The following is a 23,907-nucleotide window of genomic DNA, read 5'->3' as shown; positions in this document are numbered from 1 at the left end:
ACATACAGTGAGAATATAGTTACTTTCTTTGGGTTAGCAGATGCTTCCGGCATGCTTTGCAATATATTGCATATGAATTATATTTTTATGAATTTCAAGTTCATATTATCTTCGAGGGTCTAGAGGTACAAATGATAATTCATTCTACATAACTTTTTTCAACTGTTTATCATGTCTCCCCCTCATATTAGAAAAACTAACTTGCTTCCTCAACTTTGGCCTCACCATTGTGCGTTAGGTGTTAATCAAAATATACACCGCACATCAATAGTAATAAGATGAAATTATTTGATTCTTGACCATGAACCTTTTGAAAGGGGAGAATGTAATATACTTTCGTATATAACTTATATCAAACTGATATAGATAACTTTGTTCTTATAAGCAACAATTTAGCTATTAAGTGGAGACACTCAATAAATTATTTTGCTAAACCAGTTGTGATGTAAATCAACTTATCAAGATATACTATCTTGAATAGAAAATCTAGAAATTATGCTCTAAATTAAATTATTGAGCAAGTTACCTTGCAAACACCAGGTTGCGGGTTAATAATAATCGTACATGTAACCATCTCATAGATGCATCTTATGTGGTATACATGGCATGTGAATGGGCACATGTTCACCTTTGATATTTCCAGTGTTCATGGGATTCAAATCCCAATTTTAGTTGGTTTATTAATTAATGAGAACAAACAATAATGAGTGTTGTATAAATAATGTTATTTTTTTGCACATCATACTTAAATTAATATGGCTAAACGAGTTATGCCAACTGGATAAATTATCAATATTGATAAAGTTCACGTTTACACCATGACATGTGCAATTATCAATAAACTCTAAGTTTATTATGATGTGAGTTTCTATATTAATAAACATCCAATTTACTACATCATGTAATTTTACCATATTCTTTATTTGTGTAGTACAAATCAGGCAATAAAGCGGGTAGTTTTTATATACATATTACCCCGCTACAGTTGTAGTAATATAAAGATATTAAATCTTTTGATTATTTATAGTTTTAATATAACCAACCACTTCCGCGACTTTAGAAACTCAATAAATTTTTCTAAGACTTACTACAACACAATACCTTATTGATAATTAATTTTATTCCTCAAAATAATAATAACTGGCTCTTCAGAGCTCTCAATTAATTTGGTATTACCACATATTCATCAACATCCATATAGTAAATATCTCTTTTAAAGAGAAAGTTATATCATTATGGTCATGGTCAAAATTAGATGCAAGATCTGTTTCTTGCATTACTGTTATCCTTTAATAATCACATTACCAAAATATTTTGGCGTAGGTACGTGACCATTGACCATTCATGCCATAATAATAACATTATTTTCTTATATCATCTCAAACCTCCTTCTAGATGTGAGTGTTGTATATTCACTACCACTAGTATGTTCATATTATTCCAAGAATGAACATGTATTCATAAATCACATGTTGTCACATTCACATCACGAATGGACCATAATTATCTATTTGTGCTTTACAAAATCTCATGTCAAATTGATGATAAATATTACTTTCACATAGTGAAAGATTATTCTGAGAATCCTTATTGTTCTCATTACCACAATGATGATAATTATAATTTCGTCTATTGCCACATCTCATCTATTATTATCTTCACGGTAATAATTTTGTCTTCTTTCAGATTTATCAAATTGCTATCACATCCTCTTACGAGAATGAAAATGAAGCAAATTCAATGGGACGAGTTTTCACTTCTTGTGCCCATAGCTATACATGTATTTGATCTTGGCAAGACATAGAAATTTTATCACTTCGGGTAGTTATAATTTATCACAAACTCTATTAGAGTTATAATAAAAATTTATTATCTTTACTTGTATTTAAATCAAATTGTAGAATTTAAAAGAGAAAAATAAGATAAAATACTTACCTTAAATCCAGAATAGAGAATTTATTCCTGAATAAAGTTTATGGAACAATTGACAATCATCATGCTCAATATTATATACAAGTTGAGCACCATGTGCATATCCCAAATTAAAATAACTGCCCTCTGCTCGATTGGTTAGAGTCTCGTACTGATAACGTGTTATAAAACAATAAAAATGAGAAAAGAGTATTGCAGAGAAAAGTATATAGAGAGAATTTTATTGATTTAGGATCAATTACAGTGGAATATAACTCCTCTATTTATAGAGAAAAGTGACTTAGCCACCAAATAATAATATCTAAAATCTCTCTAAAATATAAACATTTACCTTAAATATAATTCTATTTATAACATATATTTTGTTATATTGGATTAAATACACATGATTTTTGAAATCTTGGAGGATTATTAGAACCTTGCGGACCATTTTAGTAAAGGTAAGCACTTAAAAACCAATTTTGATCTTTTCCTCTAATTTGTTCATTTATATCAAGGATAACTATGAATAATAATATACGAATTATTATGCGAGTAAAAATATAAGGATTATATATAGTGATTGCCTCTTTAGATAATCATTGATATACATAATATTATTCACAATTTATAACACATGCAGTAATATTGATGAAAATAATATGCTAACATATAAATTTTGCGTATGGATATTTATTAATAGATAAGGTTTAAATATTTGCACCAAAATATTAGTTTTCTGGTGTCATACATTGATTAGTCTGTTTAAAAAAAAATATTATAATTTCTTATATAAAAATATTTTAAGTTTGAAAAGTTTTAGTTTTACGAGGGAGTAGTTTTCTAGAAATCTTTATTTTCAATCAGTTTTAACGCAAAATGTCATGTTATATGAGTCGAGTATTAACTTCATATTTATTATATCTAAATTATTTATAAATACAGAAGTCATTTTACTTCATTTGCATACTATTATTATTTATTTTTTAAAATACCAAACACACCCTTAGTTTTGTGTAATTTGATATGGATGTTTTCCATCGTATATAAGAACCTCCATCTGACTGAATATAAGAAGTGAGAAGACTTGGGGTCTTGCAGAAGCATAGAAAGCGTGCTACATAACTACACTCTGTCGCTAAACCTTTTATCGAAGTAATCTCATACGCATTGAGTTCGCGTTTGATTCAAATGGAGCTCCTTCGATCGAACCTCCCTCATGTTCGAATTCCTGAACCAACAAATCGTATCTTCAAGCACGAATGCTGCATTTCTTTTGATACTCCCGTAATCTTTCTAATTACTTGTTTTTACTCTTCGAGCATTTGTTTTCTCTCTCATTTTAGTTCATTTCATTTGTTTCTTATCTGGAGATGATTTCTTTTGTTTTTAGAGTTAGTTTGAATCGTCTGCCTAAGTTTTGATGATTGTTATTGGCTTCTGCTATTTGATTGTTTTACCTTGTTGGGTTTATCATTTGTCTGCTAGGGTTTATGACTAATCTTTGGAGTTAAATTGGACTATATTAATTCATTTTTGCGGTAAAAAATTGAACTTCAGTTATTCTGAAACTGTAGGAAGTGTACTATAAGTTGCCGTTCTCTTCGTATAGAAAATGGTAAAAGATATATCTTAAAATTGGATTAAAGTTATGTATGCTGATAGTGTAGTTCTTTTACACTACCGGTGAATTTTAACTTGTGATAGCAAATTAGTTACCATTTTTAACAGATTATCAATTAATGCTTATCAAGAGATTTACGTGTAATTACCTAATAAATGACATGATTGTGTAAGGATCTTTTACACCTTCAGTGCATAGAAACTATACTCTTTAACATGTTGGTCAAGATAAACTTGATTTGAATATTGGGAACCTAAAATGCCAAACATTTTGGACAGAGGGAGTACTCTTGATATATTTTGCTTGGTTAAGCTACTAAGGCAGCTAAATAGGTACAATGCCAACATTGGATTCATTACCTTTATCTTTAGTATTTGAATTCGTTACTGTTTTCAGTTGGAAATATATAATCCGCTATTGAAACTCTGTTAAGCTATTAGTATTGATTTAAATACGATTGTGATTTTTCTGATGCAACATTTACTTGACGTTTTGTCAGAAATCTGAGGGCGGGCTGTTTGTTGATATGAACACCTTTCTTGCATTTGGAAGGGATTATGTAGGTTGGAACTACGAGAAGACTGGGAACCCAGTTTATTTGCACATAAAGCAAACGAAGAAGACAATTGCTGAAGATAGACCATCAAAAAGACCCACGCTTTTGGCTATAGGTAGTAAAAATTTACAAGTCATATGAGTTGAATGCACCTTACCACACAAATTTTGATGTATAATTTGGTTATGTCTTCCCGTTTCCAGGTATTGATGGAGGGTTTGATAATAGTGATCCCCAGTATGAAGAAAGCTATGAAATTGTTATATTGCCGGATTACATAGCCCTTCCTTTCCCTTCTGTGGAGTTGCCTGAGAAGGTAACCTTTGCAATTAAATTCTTTCAGAAGCGATGCATTTTTATAGAGTATGCTATACACTAAATATGGTTTAACATTTTTACTTCCATATCATTCCAACTTGCAGGTAAGGTTGGCTGTTGATGCTACTTTAATGGCTGAAGCTGCTGAAAGGAAAGAGCAAGTTGCTTCATGGACTGCTGACAAGAAGCTTGTCAGTAAATATGCCATGGATCTGCAGCAGCTCGACAATGGTGTTGTTGTTCCTCCAATGGGTTGGAAATGTGCCAAGTGTGACAAGACCGAAAATCTCTGGCTGAATCTAACCGATGGATCTATCCTTTGTGGTAGGAGAAATTGGGATGGAACTGGTGGTAATGACCATGCCATTGACCACTACAAAGAAGCTGGTTACCCCCTTGCCGTAAAGCTAGGGACCATAACTGCTGATTTGAAGGGGGCAGGTAATGCCATCTTTTTGTTTTGAAGAAGGTAACAGATTTTTTATAAATAATCAAAAGAGTAACCCTTAACACAAAGACTGTGCTAAGAGAAACATAGTTACAGGAGCCCCCCAAAAGCAAAAACCCAGTCCTGCAATATTTACAAGGACCCAATGATGTCAACTACTGATTATACATCTTCTACTAGGGCCTCTTTACCCGGAAGTTCATCTTCTGTTCAGAGTTAGCTACATCTTCAAAACAACTTGAATTTCTCTCCCTCCATATTGTCCACCAGATACTTTTAGGGATAATTCTCCATCATCTCTTATGTCTCTCAATGTTACCTGGATCATTCCAACGTGCTAACAAGTAACAACTCAGCAGTTTTCCTAGGCATTGTCCATCTGAGTCCTCATCAAGAGCTGCCACAGAGTACTGGTAACTCTGTAATGGAGAAACAAGTAATGCCATCTTATATATAAATGATCAGAAGTTGGTTATCAGAACTTGTGGCTCAGCTCCTTTCCGTTTTTGAATTTTCTTGTGTAGATAGGAAGTTTTGATTTTTTCATAGTCGAGTATTACTGGTTTATTTCTAAGCACAACAATCATTTGTAATGCAGATCTGCCTTATGGATTACTGAACAACTATTTTCTTTATGTTCAGTCAACTTACTCTTTGTATCTTTCAAGTCTTAGTTCAGGGTGAGGGAGATGTAACTTACTCTTCAAATATGTCAATCGTTTTGGATAGTAAGGAAAGGCTGCCTGAACTGTTTGATTTTGGTCATTTTTTTATTTTTGTTTTATGAAATTTCAGTTTGGTTTCGTGAGAGGCTTCTAAAATTCGTTCACTTAGTAACCAAAAACTAACAGGCTCTGGATTTTAAAGAATTTGTTCACTCAGTGGCATGGTAGTCATTTGAGTTCCCTAGATATTGGAAGTGGGGTCCAGTGGTTTTGTAGTCTAAAACTGTCTCTTTCTTGTTCCTTGTCAAAAAGTTGTCTTTTCTTTGTTTTGATCATTTTCTTGGACATGTCTACCTTTACAATGAGCAATGTCAATTCAGAGAAGTAGAATTGAAGAGTATCAGAATATCGTCCTATATCTTACTTGTTGAACCAAAAATAGAGTGGGCACAAAGTTCATGTAGAGTGGCTAATTCCTGCATCTTTCAATATGCCATGGTTTATGGGAATACAACAACAAATCTAGCGTAATCCCACAAGTGGGGTCTGAGGAGAGTAGTGTGTACGTTGACCTTACTCCCGCTTTGAGAAGATAGAGAGGCTATTTATGGAAATAGAAACACATTAATGTTAGAATGACACGATTGTGTTGTGGTTCTGTATCTTTACAAGTTCTTCGGTTTCTCCACTCTAGAATCAAGTAGATTTCCTGATTGTTTACCTTGGAACAATTTTTTTATAACCGTGGCGTCCGGGCCAGTTTGTGCACATCTCGACTAATTCCACGGGATACTTGTTACCTCCAACCAACAACAGGTACCAGGTAACTCTATCCATGAAGACTGGATAGATGAAAAGAAAACACCTAATGTTTTTGTCTCTGTTGGGATTCGAACCTGAGACCTTAAGTTCTCAACCTTGGAACAATTATTAATTGTCATATATACGCTTTGGATGGACATGTCCTTCATTAGTATGATAAATATCATGGTTGTGAATATGGCCCTGTAACTCAACTATGCTGGATTCTTTACTACATCAATGATGTCCCCTCATTTTACCATGCTTAAATGTCATTTGGCTTGAGTTAATACTAACCAGTTGCAAAGTTTGGCAGCTCAGATGTTTTCTCCTACCCAGAGGATGAAAGTATTCTTGACCCACTTTTAGGACAGCATCTGGCACATTTTGGTATCGACTTCTCATAATTGCAAAAGGTTAGCAGCTACTGTATTCACTCGTAGAAAAAGTGTGTATAACTTGTATTAACTAGTTTCGCTACGTATCAAGCTTCCGTGTGGAATAGCCATCTTAATTGGGCCTTCGACTGAACTCAACTCCAGTAGTGTCTGAGGTGGCTTAACTCATACGCAGACCTAATCTAGCAAGTTTCCAACTAAGACAGTGATAATCTTTTGCTTACTAATGATTATTTTTCCTGCCTGTAAATTTCTTTGATTCTTTTCCCCTGTAATAAAGTTTGTTCTCTTTGTTGTTTCAAGTTTACTTAGAATTCTCCTCTGGAGCTATAGTTGTTGTGTGCATAATGGTTCCTGGCACTAGCATATTGTGCTGTTACTGATGCAAAGTTACGATTGCTCCAATTCTTCTTCTTATAGATAGTGTGATTCAACATTGTTCTTTTGATTAATTATATTTTCAGACGGAAATGACTACTGCTGAAAGAGAACTTGACCAAAATATTAATTATGATTGGAATCGTATTCAAGAAACTGGTCAAGATGTTGAACCACTTTTTGGACCTGGTTATACTGGACTAGTCAATTTGGGTAATAGGTGAGTTGGCCAATGTAGCCGTTGTTTATGTTTATTTTCATGTCTTGTCTCATTTTATTCTTTTTCAGTTGCTACTTGGCCGCGACAATGCAGGTTGTATTCTCAATGCGTCCCTTCTGTTCTCGGTGAGATTATTGTTGTGATAAATGTCTTTGATGTAAAATGGCATTGAAGTTCGTTTCCACGTAATTCTACTTTATAGTTTTAGCATTTCCCTTCTTATTTGGGTCTTATCATCTGATGTGCAACACCCACAGGTACTATGTGGAGCAAAGTCTCAAAGCAGCTTTCAGTGTGGCTCCTGCTGATCCTACTGTAGACCTTAACATGCAGCTGTGAGTAACTTGCATTTGTTCATTTTTCTGGTTCACCATTAGTTCTCAACCAACGAGATTTCTTAGGTGGTCTGCACTGCTTAACAAATGACATCATCTTCGTTACGCTTTTACTAAGTTATGCTTATATTTCGTATTATATTTGGAAGCTAACCAGTAACCATTATGTAGACTGTGTATGTTCAAACTGAATCATGTCCTTTCTCAGACTCATGTAGTTAACAATCTAGGAAACCTGTGGAATACATGCTTATTCTCAGCCAAGAATCTTCCTTTAAATGAATGATAACCACCCACCTTGTTATGGGCAAGTGAATGAACAAGATGTAAATCTGTGAAATGAATTTCTGACTGATCTTTGTAATATACACGAAGCTTCTTTTCGTGCTCATTTTTGTAGTGAGCCGTAATTCTTATTAGGGTTACCAAAATATTAGGTTCTAAAGGGAGCTTCTTCAATCTTGTCCTTGCCAATTATACATTTTAAGCTATAGTTTCCAAGGCTGAAGTCTGAACTCCTTTAGCCTCAATTTACTGATTTTATTTCTCACTCCCACATCACCAACTTTATCACTCCACGTCGTTCTCCCTTTTCCTTACAAGAACCTCAACATGTTGTACCCAAGGATACGACGTAATGGCTAATGAAGTGAGTGAGAACCATGAGGTCCTAGGTTCAAATCCCAACACAGGTAAAATCACTAGGTGATTTCTTCCCATTTGTCCAAGCCTTGGTGGATAAAGTTACCTGGTACCTGCCGCTGGTGAGAGGTGGCAGGTATTCCATGGAATTAGTCGAGGTGCGCGCGAGCTGGCCCGAATACCACGATTATCAAAAAAAAAAAAGGAACCTCAAAACATGCTAAGGTTTAACAACACAGGCATGAAGAATAAGGTATGGCATGAATAGTTCTAAAGCTTGTCCTCGAATGTTTAGGTTAGGAAACCTTTAACAATGTAGATAATGTGAACATATATGTTACCTATCAAAGACAAATGTACATATCAACTACGGAGAATTTAGAAACCTAACTTAGTGGAGGCAAAGTCATATTAAGCAATGCACTATTAATCGTGTATAACCATCAGTGGAATGAAATAATGTCCATTTTTTAATAAGTAAAGCTTGATGGAAGAGGTAAAACAAATAAAACGTGGAATGCAAAAATGTCCATTATATCCTATAACTTTTAGTAAATATTTTAAAAGAATTTGCACCCAAGGGTTTGGCATAATGGTCAATGAAGTGGGTTGAGAACCATGAGGTCTCAGGAAATTCCAGTGGAGGCAGAACCACTCGATGATTTTTTCCTATCTGTCCAAAACTTGGTAGACAGAGCTACTTGGTATCTGTGCTGGGAGGTAGCAGGTACCCCATAGAATTAGTGGAGGTGCATGCAAGCTGGCCCAAACACCACTGTTATAAAAAAACAAAAAGGAAAAAATGAAGAATTTCTATGGTGGATTCCTTTTATTTTAATTTCATGATGCATTCGAATCATTGAAATAGAAATACGTAAAAAGGTAAAATTATATCAATCAATCAATCCCTGATTGGTTGTGTCGGCCAAAGATGCAAGCTAAGGACTTCCCAGGGGACCATCCATCTTAGTCGTCCCAAATCATTTAAGTTGATGTTGAAACAAGAGTATATAAAGTTGAAGTTGAGCAAATGTTTATGGAAGGCGACATTATGTTTGGACGTGAACTTCACTTGGAACAACAATTTTTGAAAGTTGGGATTTGTGACTGAGAACCAGTATTCACATGAAACACTCCTTTATACCAGTATTTCAATATTTCGTTTAAAGTTCATAAATTGAAGGTTCAGCATTAGAGTTGTAAGTTAGGAGGAAGTCGAGCGTTTTTCTACTTTGTACCAGGGGCGGGGCTAGGCTGAGGGTGTTTCGCCTTGGGATGTTAGTGGTTTATGTAGTTTCCACACTATTTCTGTTTTTTTCTTCATAGTTCTATGGCATTATTACTGGTTATTGTTAATTGTTATTGCTTTTCCATCTATTTTCTGTCTCTTACGATGTTGATATTATTTTTTTTGGCTTTTGTTGCTGTCACACATCTATTGTTTATTTTCGTCTTCTTGAGCCGAGGGTCTTTCGGAAACAGCCTCTCTACCCCTCCGGGGTAGGGGTAAGGTTTGTGTACACTCTACCCTTCCCAGACCCTATTTGTGAGATTTTACTGGGATGTTGTTATATGTCAAGCCCAGATGGGCCTGGAGTATCTGACATCTTTCTGTGTTTACCTTTGGGGGAGGGACGCTGGCGTGGCTTGTAATTGCCCAAGTTTAAGTCTGTGCGTACCATGAGTGTGTTTTCCTTGTCTTCCCTACCCCCCTCCCCCCCCCCCCAAAAAAAAAGGAACAAAAGAGAAAGAACGAGATATTATGAGTGACCTTTGTCTGTTCACCTAATTATAGGGAGTTACGGGGGTTTTGAATGTCTAATAAGCATTGAACACTGAGCTGTTGATGCATGCTTGTGTTTGGCCTTCTTCAATATCAAAAGTGTATGTGTCCTTATTTGTATAGCAATTAACTTTAGCAGACAAATCCTTGCATAGCCTGACTTGCATACCATTGCTAGATGCTTTTGCTTGATACAACGTTTATTTCTTACTTGATAGATGGTTCATTCTTAGTTCTTCTTTTTTGTTATATTTACCTTTCTTTTGTGGGCGGGGAGGGGGGGGGGAGTTCGGGGAATATCCTGAGTTTGTATCCTGTGAGTCCAATCTATGCTGTACCAGGACAATTACTTCTGTTGTGTCAGAATTTTTTAATTTTCTGAATTTTCTACGATAATAAATACTGAGCATCCGTAGCGGAGCGCTTTTCATTCTTCAATTTGCAGATATGATGAATATTGCTTTGCTTTTTATGATTTCTTTGTGTGTGCTCTTAACATGTTGACACGTTACACTGATTTTGGCAGAACAAAGTTAGCTCATGGCTTGCTTTCTGGAAAATATTCTGTTCCTGTTCTGGAGGTATGTGTCTGGAAAAATTATTTCTTTGTGCATTGCCTTCTTGGTGGATAACAATTATTTTTTGTGATCCAGGATGATGACAAGTCAAGTGCTCCAAGTTCACTGGTAAACTTTCATATATGAAGAAGTTCATGTTTTCTTTTGGTTTGCATATATTATACATAATCTTAGCTCACTCCATAGCTTTTATTAGGCTAATCAAATATTTGATGGAAATTTACTGGCATGTGGTAGGATTTATGCTGCTCTGAAGTTAACATGATGACGAAGCTCGCAAATAAAATAGGATTGTGGTAAAAAAATGGTTGCATCTGGTTCATGGAAAGCTTTCACTGGTGTTAGCCAAAATTGTTTTCTAAGTTTCCAATTCTTTATCGGGCATGTATTGCGATTTGCGAATGCTTATAATTTGGGGTTGGGGGAGTGCTCTTTCTATAACATGAGTAACTGTGATTTGTTATATAATACGAGCCTTAAAAGTTGAAACTAGATGCTTTTAATCTAGCTTTCACAATGATCTTCTAAAGATTTAGATAGAGGGCTTTTACCTTCCTCTCATGGTGTGAGGCATTTCAAGACTTACTTTGGGCCGAATGATTTACCTATTAAATCAGGTTGTGTGCTTGACATTGTATTTTTTACCCCTCTTTCTCTCCCAACTTTTTATAAATCCTTTGTTTTTCTTAACTTTCAGAAACAGGAGGGAATCCGTCCCCGCATGTTCAAGTCAGTTATTGCTGCTAGCCACCCTGAATTTTCTACTATGAGACAACAGGTATCTGGAATCTACTTCAATCATTAGATGTTTCCATTTGAGATAACCAATTAAAACATTATAATGCTGTTCACAACTAACAAAATCCTGAAATCTATTACTCCATCCGTTTCAATTTATGTGAACCTATTTCCTTTTTAGTCCGTGGCAAAAAGAATGACCCCTTTCCTTACTTGGAAACAATTTACCTTTACACAATAATTTATAGCCACACAAAATATATGTGCCTCATTTTACACCACAAGATCAAAAGTCTTATCTCTTTTCTTAAATTCTGTGCCCAGTCAAATGGGTTCACATAAATTAAAACGGAGGGAGTATTTTTTACATCTCAAGCCACGGAACATCCAATATAGCTCTTTCCCGTTGAGGTGATGAAGTGTGTGTCTGGGCTGGTTCTTATAACAACTTTGTTTTATTCCATAACTGCTTCACCTCCCACTGATGTTTTATAACTGATTTCATGCTCACGTGTCGTCTTTTTTTTTTTCATTGCCCTTGAAGCTCACTAGCTTTTGTCTTTCTGTACTTTTGCATCTATGTTCGTTCTGGTTTGTTGTCATTATCATGGCTATTGTTATCAGTACATTTTATTGATGTTAGCTTATGTCTAGGATGCACTAGAGTTTTTCCTACATTTCATTGATCAAGTTGATCGGATGAATATCGGGAACCCTAATATTGATCCTTCGAGGAGCTTCAAGTTTGGAATTGAAGAACGCCTCCAATGTCCCTCAGGAAAAGTGGCCTACAACGGGAGGAAAGATTATATTCTTTCTCTTAATATTCCTTTAGAAAGGGTGGTAAATAAAAGTGAGTTTTTGTCGTACTTTATATTTCCCCTGCCTGCGCTTCTATCTTATTATTCATTTGGTATGGTATTCTAGGAGAGCTAGCAGACTTTCAAAAGTTAAAGGCTGAGAGAGCTGCAGAAGGAAAGGACGTGTGAGTTTCAGCTGGTCTGCTACATACTTCCATTTCTTCTACTTTCTTGGTAAATGTATAGCTTTTGCAGGTCTACAGATGAAATTGTCCGCCCAAGGGTTCCATTAAAGGATTGCCTGGATTGTTTTTCAGCTCCTGAGGAGGTGCATGATTTTTACAGCACGGCTTTAAAGGCTAGGACAACTGCAATCAAGTAAGTTTTCTGACGTGTCCCTTAAAGTCCTCTATTCTATTTTGTCTACTTCACTTGCAGGCTGCTACTATTTAATTCGCCTCGCAATTTCTTTTTAGTTTGCAGTAGGCTATAAAAATACTATTTCTATTGCCTAGTATGTTGTCTTCTTCAGTTTCTCACAACTTGAATAATTGGTTACTGATCACGCCCAACTATGCCTTATAAAAAGGACAAAGCAGTCGCTACAAATATAATCCGAGTATTTAGCCCAGAGTCGAATTCATAGGGAATTAACCTACCAATTACTCTTGTTAGACTCACTAAATTCTTCGTAATCAACTTTCCAGATATTTTGAATAACAATTGGAGATGTTTTTACTAACTATAACTGAATGAAAGCAAGTAACTAAGAGCTAACTATGACTGGTTTGTATGCAAGTAAGAGAAGGATCTAAGGTTATGATTTCCCTATTGGTGGAATCCCTTCCTGTTATGTTTCGCATAGATTTGCCTAATCGTCTCTATCGATCACGAGCACTCATATTACCGTAAATCTCTCCCGAGTAATCATGACAATTTACTAGACGCTTCTCCCGAGTTACGCTAGCTGGCTTTTACTACAACTCACTTTAGATCGCACCCAAGGCTCGTTATCCTTAATCCCGCCTTTAAACCCTCGGTTATTGATCCCTCATATACTTTGGGAGTGGTGTTGTTCAACAATTACCTAAATATGCACTCTCTTCCGAGTGTTACATACTAAATAGGCACAGCTAATTGAGGATCCTATCAATTAACTGCAACAAGAACGTAGTTGAACAAATAGAGATTAAACCGGGCAAACTATATTAACATAACACTAAGTTCATCCTTCAACAGGTTCAATCAAAATCCTAGACTAAATATTTAGCTACTCATTGCAAAGCAAGATAAAACTACAAAAGTATTCATAATGTGCAATTAAAAATAACCAAGAGAAGATTGAAAAACTCTAATGGTTGATTGCTCTTCTCACACTTGTTCTTGCCTCCAATTTAGTCTAAAAACAAGCTTAACCTTTGCTTGGGCGAGTTTGTTGAGTTTATCAAGGGTTAGGATAAGTTTCCCTCGATTTACACTTTAGTCCCAAAATTTCTCGGCAATTACACAGTCGACCGCGGCCGCGGTGAATCGCAACTATTCTGCCTCAATATTTTGGCCTACCGCGTTCCAGCCGCGGTCGACCGCGGTCGCGGTGGCCTCTTGTCTAGTCCTCCTTTGCCTCTTTCTTGCTTATTTTCGTTTGGGTTCTTCTTGATTAGCCTTATATCCACATTATTGACTCCAAAACACTTCATAGTCTCTTCCTAACTTGGATTAGTCCCTGCAAAGCAAAAGAACACCAATTAGAGTATTTTGTTATCATTTAACCTTTAAAACAACAATAAAGTATGGTACATTTAGAGTGTAAATTTGCGTCTATATAGCATACTATCACCACCCCACACTTAAACCGTTGCTAGTCCTCTAGCAACAAACCACACTCTATAGGCCTAATCGTCATTGGGTCACTTCCCTACTCCCTATACCAAGAATAGTTCACATGGATAGACTACTTCAGCGCAACCTCCTCGCCTCAAGAGTGGACTCCTTTCTAGCCACGCAATGCCCCTAAACAGCTCTCCTACTCTCAGTCAAAGGTCCAAACTTACCTTCCCTTCCCTTCATGAATCATGTGCCTACTCACTACAAAAGTGACTTATATCGTTTACAAACCACACACTGAGGAATTCGAATACAACATTTCACTCACCCTCAGAACAAATTCTTATGCCACAAACAACACACCATAGGCTTGCCCGAAGTGTAATACTCGACTAATCGAGCTCATTCAGTCTAGAATCAAATAGGACTTTATTTGGTTATAATGTTGGCTGCGGGACGGGTATGATACATCTGGGTATAGTGACTACACCTCCCCAAGCACTCCACTACATTGTGTACTTTTAAGCTCTTAACTTTGTCACACCTTCCTTCCACTATTACATTATTGTGTTAGCCCTTTTTTTTTTTCTTTAAGCACACTTTTTCTTTTAATAGCTGCCACCACTTTGAGGCTTTTTTTTCTTCTTGTCCCCTTAATTCCACTTAACAGCCCAACCAACCACCCCACACTTATATTTTTCCATATCCGTTACACTTTGAGTCACAGTGTAGTTCAGCTGGGCTCCACTCAACGTTCTACTGGCATAGTAAATTGGGTGCATTAGCTTGTCTTTCCGCTGTCCCAGCACTGCCCCCACTGCATAGTCACTGGCGTCACACATGAGTTCGAATGATTGCTCCCAGTCGGGGGCAACAATGATGGGTGTCGTGACTAGCCTTTTTTTTCAACTCCTCGAATGCTACCCTGCAATCATCAGAAAACAAGAAAGGGTGATCTTTTTCTAATAACTTACAGAGAGGGTTGACAATTTTTGAGAAGTCTTTTATGAATCTCCGGTAGAAACTGGCATGCCCGAGGAAGCTCCTGATTGCCTTGACTGAGGTGGGGGTGGCAGCTTTGCTATCATATCAACTTTAGCACGATCCACCTCGATTCCCTTGCTTGATACCCGGTGCCCCAAGTCTATGCTCTCTTGTACCATGAAATTACACTTTTCCCAATTAAGTAACAGGTTAGTCTCAATATATCTTTTCAACACTCAGGTTAGATTTATAAGGCACTCGTCGAACGAGTTTCCCACCACTGAGAAATCATCCATGAACTCCTCCATTATGTCTTCGACCATGTCAGTGAATATGACCATCATACACCTTTGGAATGTGGTGGGTGCATTGCATAGGCCATAGGGCATCCTCCGAAAAGCATAAATGCCATATGGGCATGTGAAGGAGGTCTTCTCTCTGTCCTCTGGTGCAATGGAGATTTAATTGTATCCTGAGTACCCATCCAGAAAATAGAAGTGGGACCTCCTTGCCAATTTGTCGAGCATCTGATCAATGAAGGGAAGTGAGAAGTGGTCTTTCCGGGTGGCCAGATTTAATTTTCTGTAGTCCATGCAAATTCTCTAGCCTGTGACGGTTCTTGTAGAGATCAGCTCATTGTTATCATTTTTGACCGCCGTCATGCCACCCTTCTTAGGAACACATTGCACCGGGCTAACCCAGTTGCTGTCAGAGATTGGGAAAATGATTCCCGCATCCAACCACTTAATCACCTCTTTTTTCACCACTTCCTTCATGTTGGTGTTCAGCCTTCTTTGGTGCTCCCTGGAAGGTTTGTGTCCCTCTTCCAACAGAATTTTATGCATACAATATGCCAGGCTGATCCCCTTAATGTCTGCCATGGTCCACCCAATGGCAGTTTTGCACTTCTTGAGTACCTACAAAAGTTGTTGTGCCTGCACATCTAACAAACTAGATGAGATAATAACAGGTAATGTGGAGTTAGGTCCTAGGAACTCATACCTCAGATGGGCGGGCAATGACTTCAATTCCAGCTTTGGTGGTTCTTCTATGGATGGCTTGGCTGGAGGAGTTTCTCTGTTTTCTAAGCGTAGGGGCTCGAATTCAAGAGTTCTATCCCAAAACCCTCTGCCTCTAAAGCTAGCACCCATTCTGCCAATTCTTCCCCATTCACCTCATCTAAATTTACCAGGCATCTCCTTCAACGCATCAATCAATGGAATATTTACCTGGATTTGTTTCAGCATCTCCAAGAATTTCTTGTATTGTTCCTCTTTCTGGTACTTGGCCAGCCTCTGTGGGAATGGTGCTGGAGGTCTCTTCTTCCCAATGATTTGGGTATTTTCTTTGTCAGGCACCACCTCAACTACCGGTTCCTGGGCTGTCTCAGCTGCTTTCTGGCCTCAATCTGTGTGTTGGTTTCTTCCTGGACAGGCTGTACTGTCACCTCTGTCAGTTTTGTTGCATCATCTAGCTCAATGGGCACTGGTACAAGTGTCTCAACTTGTCTGCTTTCTCGAGCTCTGTCTTGCTCCAAGTCTAAGTCTCTGCCATTTCGTAGACTCACTGCCATCAACTGCTTCAGGCCTTGATCTTTTGATTTATTTGTGTGTCTGCAGGCAATGTCCCATGAGGACGATTATTCAAAGATATCGAAATCTGGTCCATCTGCACTTCAATATTCTTTATAGCTGACTCATGTGCATCTACCCTTTCACTCATTTTTGCATTTGACCCAATAACCTGCTGCATCATTGCCTCGAGTCTGGCAAACCCATCTTCCTGTCTTCCACCATGCTGCTGCTGAGGAGGATGATAACCCTGCTGCTGATTTTGATTGTTATATCCCTGTGGCCTTTGGTAAGGCACCATATTATTATGAGGTCGCATATCTCCCATATTTTCATTGTTGAGCTGTGGCTGGACTGGCCTGTATGGCTGATTTTGTTGGCCCCAATTCTGACCACCCTGTCTCTGGTCCCTATAATTAGACACATGATTTATGTCCTCGGGGTAATGATGATGCTCACTTTCTGCATTCCACTGGTTACCAATTGGCTGACTAATGCAAGATGTGCATAAGCCCCCATTGGTAGTATCAACAATGTGTACCCGCTGCTTCTGCCCTGACTCTTCCACCTTTTTGGTGCGTATACTCATCTGTGTCATTAATGTGGCCATATTTTCAGCAAGAGTGTTGGATGGATCTAAGGGCACTGAGTGAACTACTGGAGTGGTAGGTGCATTCCTGGTTGTCCACCCCGAATTCTGTGCCATCTTGTCAAGCAGGCTCTGGTTTTCTCTCCATGTTTTGCTCAAGAATGCTCCACCAGCTGAAGCATCAACATTAGCCTTCATGCTATCTATCAAACCCATGTAAAACCGCTGCCCCAACATCTGATATGGAATACTGTGGTGCGGACATATAACCAACATCCCTTTGAATCGTTCCCACGTTTCTTGCAGTGTCTCCATTGATTTCTGTTTGAAGCTCAAAATTTCATCAATTTGCTGAGCAGTCTTGTTGGGTGGATGAAACTTATTCACGAATTGCTTGACTAACTCCTCCCAAGTCGTGATGGAATTAATGGGGAGTGAGTTTAACCAGGTCTGGGCAGCTCCTGTCACTGAGAATGGAAACAACAACAGCTTTATTGCTTTCTGGGTTACGTTTGGCTGCCTCTGAGTTTTGCAGATTGACAGGAAATTCTTCAAGTGTTGTTGCGGATCCTCAATGTACGACTCCGAAAATAGTCCCTTGTTTTGCAACAAGTGGAGCATGTTGTTCGTGATTTGAAACGACTCGGCCTGAATCTACGGGACTAATATTGTTGTGGCCAAGTTCTCAGCTGTGAGTTGTGCCCAGTCATATAGAGCATCCTCTGGCACAAGAGGTGCCACTGGCGCTAACGACGCAACTGGGTCTACCACGTTATCCCCCATGTCTGGTTCGAGTTGTTCAGTTGATTGTTGTTGTTTGTTTTTCCAGTTGGCCCGATTCAAGGCCTTGAAAACTTTCTCGGGATCTGATAATACTTCACCAGTTCTCGATGAGTTTCTAGGCATGCACCTGTACAACCAAGTCAACAAACGTTAAAATTTCAATGTATCGATTGAAAAAAAAAGAAAACTGACTACACTAAGAATTTTTGTATTTCTTTCAACTGTAATTGATAAAACCATTAATTCCCCGGCAACAGCGCCAAAATTTGATCACGCCCAACTATGCCTTATAAAAAGGACAAAGCGGTCGCTGCAAATATAATCCGAGTATTTAGCCCAGAGTCGAATCCACAGGGAATTAACCTACCAATTACTCTTGTTAGACTCACTATGTTCTTCGTAATCAACTTTTCAGATATTTTGAATAACAATTGGAGATGTTTTTACTAACTATAACTGAATGAAAGCAAGTAACTAACAGCTAACTATGACTGGTTTGTATGCAAGTAAGAGAAGGATCTAAGGTTATGATTTCCCCTATTGATGGAATCCCTTCCTGTTATGTTTCGCATAGATTTGCCTAATCGTCTCTATTGATCATGAGCACTCATATTACCGTAAATCTCTCCCGAGTAATCATGACAATTTACTAGACGCACTCTCCCGAGTTACGCTAGCTGGCTTTTACTACAGCTCACTTTAGATCGCACCCAAGGCTTCGTTATTCCTAATCCCGCCTTTAAGCCCTCGGTTATTGATCCCTCATATACTTTGGGAGTGGTGTTGTTCAACAATTACCTAAATATGCACTCTCTCCCGAGTAATATATACTAAATAGGCACAACTAATTGAGGATCCTATCAATTAACTACAACATGAACGTAGTTGAACAAATAGAGATTAAACCGGGCAAACTATATTTACATAACACGAAGTTCATCCTTCAACAGGTTCCATCAAAACCCTAGACTAAATATTTAGCTACTCATAGCAAAGCAAGATAAAACTACAAAAGTATTCATAATGTGCAATTAAAAATAACCAAGAGAAGATTGAAAAACTCTAATGGTTGATTGCTCTTCTCACACTTGTTCTTGCCTCCAATTTAGTCTAAAAACAAGCTTAACCTTTGCTTGGGCGAGTTTGTTGAGTTTATCAAGGGTTAGAATAAGTTTCCCCCGATTTACACTTTAGTCCCAAAATTTCTGGGCAATTACACAGTCGTCCGCGGCCGCGGCAGAACGCGGCGCGACCGCGGTAAATCGCAACTATTCTGCCTCAATCTTTTGGCCTACCGCGTTCCAGTCGCGGTGGCCTCTTGTCCAGTCCTCCTTTGCCTCTTTCTTGCTTATTTTCGTTTGGGTTCTTCTTGATTGGCCTTATATCCACATTATTGACTCCAAAACACTCCATAGTCTTTTCCTAACTTGGATTAGTCCCTGCAAAGCAACAGAACACTAATTAGAGTATTTTATTATCATTTAGCCTTTAAAACAACAATAAAGTATGGTATATTTAGAGTGTAAATAACGTCTATATAGCCTACTATCAGTTACATTTAGTGAGGAAATGATCGATGCCTAGCAAAAACATGATGTCCTGTAATAAGCACCTTTCTTTATTTGCTCATCCTTCTACCTGACATCTGCTTTTTTCTTTCCTAAAAGAACTGCAGGTTTGACTTCCTTTCCTGAATATCTGGTCTTGCACATGCGAAAATTCGTCATGGAGGAAGGCTGGGTGCCAAAGAAACTTGGTATGTTGCTTTTTCTATAGCTTTGTATATTTCTGATGGAGTCTATTGCTTTAAATTCTCCTCTTAATTGTTACTCTTATTTTTTGGGGTGGTTGATATGCAGATGTCTATGTAGATGTCCCTGACATCATTGACATACGTAATATGCGCAGTAATGGTCTTCAACCCAGGGAAGAGCTATTACCTGAGACTGGTATGATTACCTTGTCATTGATATAATTTTGATAATTTTCTATTTCATATATGTCAAATAATGTCATGTGACTATGTATAAATGTGTGCTTGGCTAATGTGAGTTGACCATATACTTTGTCTTGCCTACCTTTTTATGCCAGTCATGCTTTGCAAGAATTTATATTCATACTCCTTCAAAACCCCAAGTCCCTTCAGAAAATAATGCATGTGACTGAAGAAGATGGGAAGTTACAGGATCAGAACTGTAGGTGAAATAGCTAGGTTGGTGATGATATCAAAAGAATTTACTCATAGTTTCATTTATCCATTCTATGGGGGCGATTGGTCTACTGCTTTGCTGAGCAGATTGCTTTGACTTTTTCAGTTTTGTTAGGAGCCTTGCTTTGCTTCACATCTTTTATGTCATGCCTCTATTTCGATGTTGAGGTCATTGCCTCTTGTGAGAGAGAAGAAGTGTGTTAAAGTGGCTATACTGGCTTCTGATTGAATCAACTTGAAGCAAAGTGATTGGATGAGTTCTTTCTGGTAAAAAAACATTGGTCCCCTTGCAAAGTACCCTGGCTGATAGGTTACTAAGTGGAAGACTTCCTCGCCCACATGTTTTATTGATTCATTAGTGTTCAAAGTTTGTATTCCTGTTCTTTGACTGCAGTTAAGCGCGATTGTTTCAATCTCTCATTACTAAGTTCTTCTCCCTTTGCAAACCAACAACAAACAACTATGCCTCAGTTCTAAATGAGTTGGGCCCAGCTATATCAATCCTCCCTGACCATGTTTCTCCGTTTAAATTCATCTCAGGTCAATATTATACAAACTAAAAATAAAAATAAAACATACAGTAACGATAACAATAAAAATATAAATTACAAATAAAAATATGAAGTACAAATTAAAATAATATGTACAAATAAATTTAAAAAGTACAAATAAGTTCTCCCTTTACACCTTGTAGAAAAACATTAGACTATTTTTTGCTTTTATTAGCATTGCAGTGTGGTTGCTCTTAACCAACTTGGTGGATTGTTCTCTAAATCAACATGTCTGTTGAGTAAATAAATAGCAGATTTCACCTTATGAGTTCTTGACCCAAAGTGTAGATACCCAGTGTAAATACTAAATTCAAGTACTTCAGTAACTTGAAAAAGGTTGGAAAATTCAAAAAGAAATATTTTTTAACTCTAAAAATTCTAACAAGAAAAACAAAATTTCATGTCCTTTATTTTGAAAGGCTTATTCTACTGTGGATCCAGACCCCATCTATGGGATTTCACTAGGTTTGTTGTTGTATATTCTACTGTGGTTATCTCTGGATTTGTTATTTTTACACTGAATTGTTTTTCCAGTCAGTAAATTCTAGTTCAAATATTTTATAGTTGGTTTTAAAGTCATATCCTATGTGTTCTTGTTGTTTCATTGTTGGGAGTTGTGATAAAATATTATTGCATATACATAGGGATAGAAACAGACTCTAAATACCTCAATGATTTGCCTTTCGAAATTGAAACATTCTGATCACCATTTAATCTATTCCCTGATAATTGGTCACTTTTCTGAAGCTTTTATAATTTTTGATTCTCATGCCCCAAGACATATTTATACCCGTTCTAGTAAGACATTTTGTCTTCAGCTTGTTAGCGTTTCTATTTTTGTGAATGACAATTGTACATCACGCTGGATGTATTCCCTACTTGTATGCCAAGTCTATATATGTTCTGAATGTTCCGACTCTTGTGTTAAAAATTTCTGGGTAATTCAATAAATATCATTCGTGATCCATGTGGACAGCTGCTGGAGATGGTGAGGAATCTCCGAAGCTTTTGGCTGATGAGGTTATTGTAGCACAACTTGTTTCAATGGGATTTAATTATCTGCATTGTCAGAAGGCTGCAATCAATACTTCCAACTGTGGAGTTGAGGAAGCAATGAACTGGTTGCTTGCTCACATGAATGATCCAGGTGCTGTTAGAGTCTTTAGTTGCTCAAGCTTTTGAAGTTTCTAGATGATGAGAATATTGCTTTTTATGTTCTTTCCAGATATTGATTCTCCAATATCCCAAGATGTATGTACAAACTCCACATATTGATCGATCAAAAATTGATACACTGGTTTCCTTTGGTTTTGAAGAGGAACTTGCTTGTAGGGCGCTGAAGGCATCAGTAAGTCTCAATTCCAAAGGTTTTCAGAAGCTATATGCTAGGCTCTTTTATTAAGTGTTGCAATTACTATGGCTTATCTTTTTTCCCGGTTATTGTTTGTGTTTCCAGGGTGGTAATGTTGAGCAAGCAGCTGAATGGATATTTAGCAATCCTAGTGCTTCTGCTGCATCAGATATGGATGTTACAACTAGTAGTGGAGCTGCGGTCGATACCTTGCTGCCTGATGGAGGAGGAAGTTAGTTCCCCATCCCTGCTTCTATTAGTCGCCTTATAATTTTACCTAAATCTTACCTGTTTGCAAAAAAATACACAAGTGAGCCTAGGAGCGCCCTTCTGTTTTCTATTCCTGTTTATGTTTTCATAGTTTAACTGCGGAGCCTAGGAATTTATTTGGTAATAATAGTCAATCACCTGGTCTTGGATTACGTATACAGAATGTTTTTTCTACCGTGAAAATTTTCCTTTTCATCTAAACTCAACTCACATGTGGTTGCCCTTTGTTTACAAATTTTGCTGCTTCTAGTATTTTGGAGGGGGAAGTGCTTGGCTTTTCATGATATAACTTTTCAGCATTGGATTTAGAAGAGTTCACATTTATGGGAATTTTTTCGACTGAGCGATCAAGACTGTCCTCTTTCTTTGACCCCACGACTTTTTGTTTGGACCAATTGCAAATACCAGAGAATGTTCCTGAGCATGGTCCAAGAAGACTTTAGCAAGTTAAGGCTGTAGATTTGAGGCAAAACACCTAGTTCTTCTTGCATAAGCTGTTTGAGTGTTGGATCATACTTAATACTGGGAGCCCCCAGGACTTTGGTTCAATACTAAATGTAGTATGACGATTGATGTGTGGTAGACGCACGTCACGCTCGAATATTGCTAGGAACCAAGTCTGGTATTTAAGTGGAGAAGGGTAGAGGGGCATGCCAATTGTTTACCGAGTTCCACAACCAGATTTCGGTTGTTAAAAATAAAATAGAAAAATTGAATACTGGGAAATTCTAATCATGTTCTTGGTCCAACTGATGCATATCACCCATCCATACTGGTGAAATATTTGCTTCTATCTCAGGTAAGTTCTTGCTACTTGATTATTTGACAAAGTTTGCTTTGAATAAACAGGATACAGGCTCCTTGGATTGGTGAGCCACATTGGTACCTCTACCCATTGTGGCCATTATGTAGCTTATATTCTCAAGGATGGTAGGTGGGTGATTTTTAATGATGAAAAGGTCGGGATTTCGAAAAATCCGCCCCTCGACATGGGATACTTGTACTTCTTTGAAAGACTGGAGAGTTAAAGATGGAGTTCAGGGCAGGTTAGATGAATGTTAAAAAACAGGGCGGAGGACCAGGTAACTTGGTGGAATTGTTGCCAGCAGGTTGAATACATACAACAGTTTGCGCACATATGCTGATCATGCATCATTTTAGCGAGATTACATCCCATTAGCTGAACTTTGATCATTCGCTGGATTTTAAAGTATTAGCCTTACATATTTGTGGAAAATTTTGAATTTTGATTTTCTTCTGGTTCATATAATTCTGTTCTATGCTTTTTTTACTTTATCTTTTCCTCTCCCTTGATCTAAGGTTTGATTTTTCCAGGAGAATGAAGAGTTAATTGTCGGGTTTTAGGTAGATTTTACCGAGTCTCTAATTGATAATTAGCTGGTCATTAGAAATTAACTTGTGGAGAAGATCCTTTGTCATGTCAGCATCAGGCATTCACGATTTACATTTTTTCCCCCGACTATAGGTGTCTATCTAGTCACTTTCTTATTTGTTTAAAAAGGAAAAGACAACAATAAGCATTGAGAAGGTCTCAATGGGCAATCTTGTGAAACAATCTG

At 37.5% G+C, this 23,907-nt stretch overlaps 1 pseudogene; it reads left to right on the top strand.

Moving 5' to 3' along the window:
- The first annotated feature begins 3,004 nt into the window (after positions 1–3,004).
- On the top strand, positions 3,005–23,618 carry LOC104240292 (ubiquitin carboxyl-terminal hydrolase 14-like; annotated as a pseudogene).
- The last annotated feature ends 289 nt before the right edge of the window (positions 23,619–23,907 follow it).

Source organism: Nicotiana sylvestris, chromosome 6 (assembly GCF_000393655.2).
Source record: "Nicotiana sylvestris chromosome 6, ASM39365v2, whole genome shotgun sequence".
In the NCBI taxonomy this organism is placed as follows: domain Eukaryota; kingdom Viridiplantae; phylum Streptophyta; class Magnoliopsida; order Solanales; family Solanaceae; genus Nicotiana; species Nicotiana sylvestris.
Note: the sequence above shows the minus strand (reverse complement) of the source record. Positions and strands in the feature narration are given on the sequence as shown.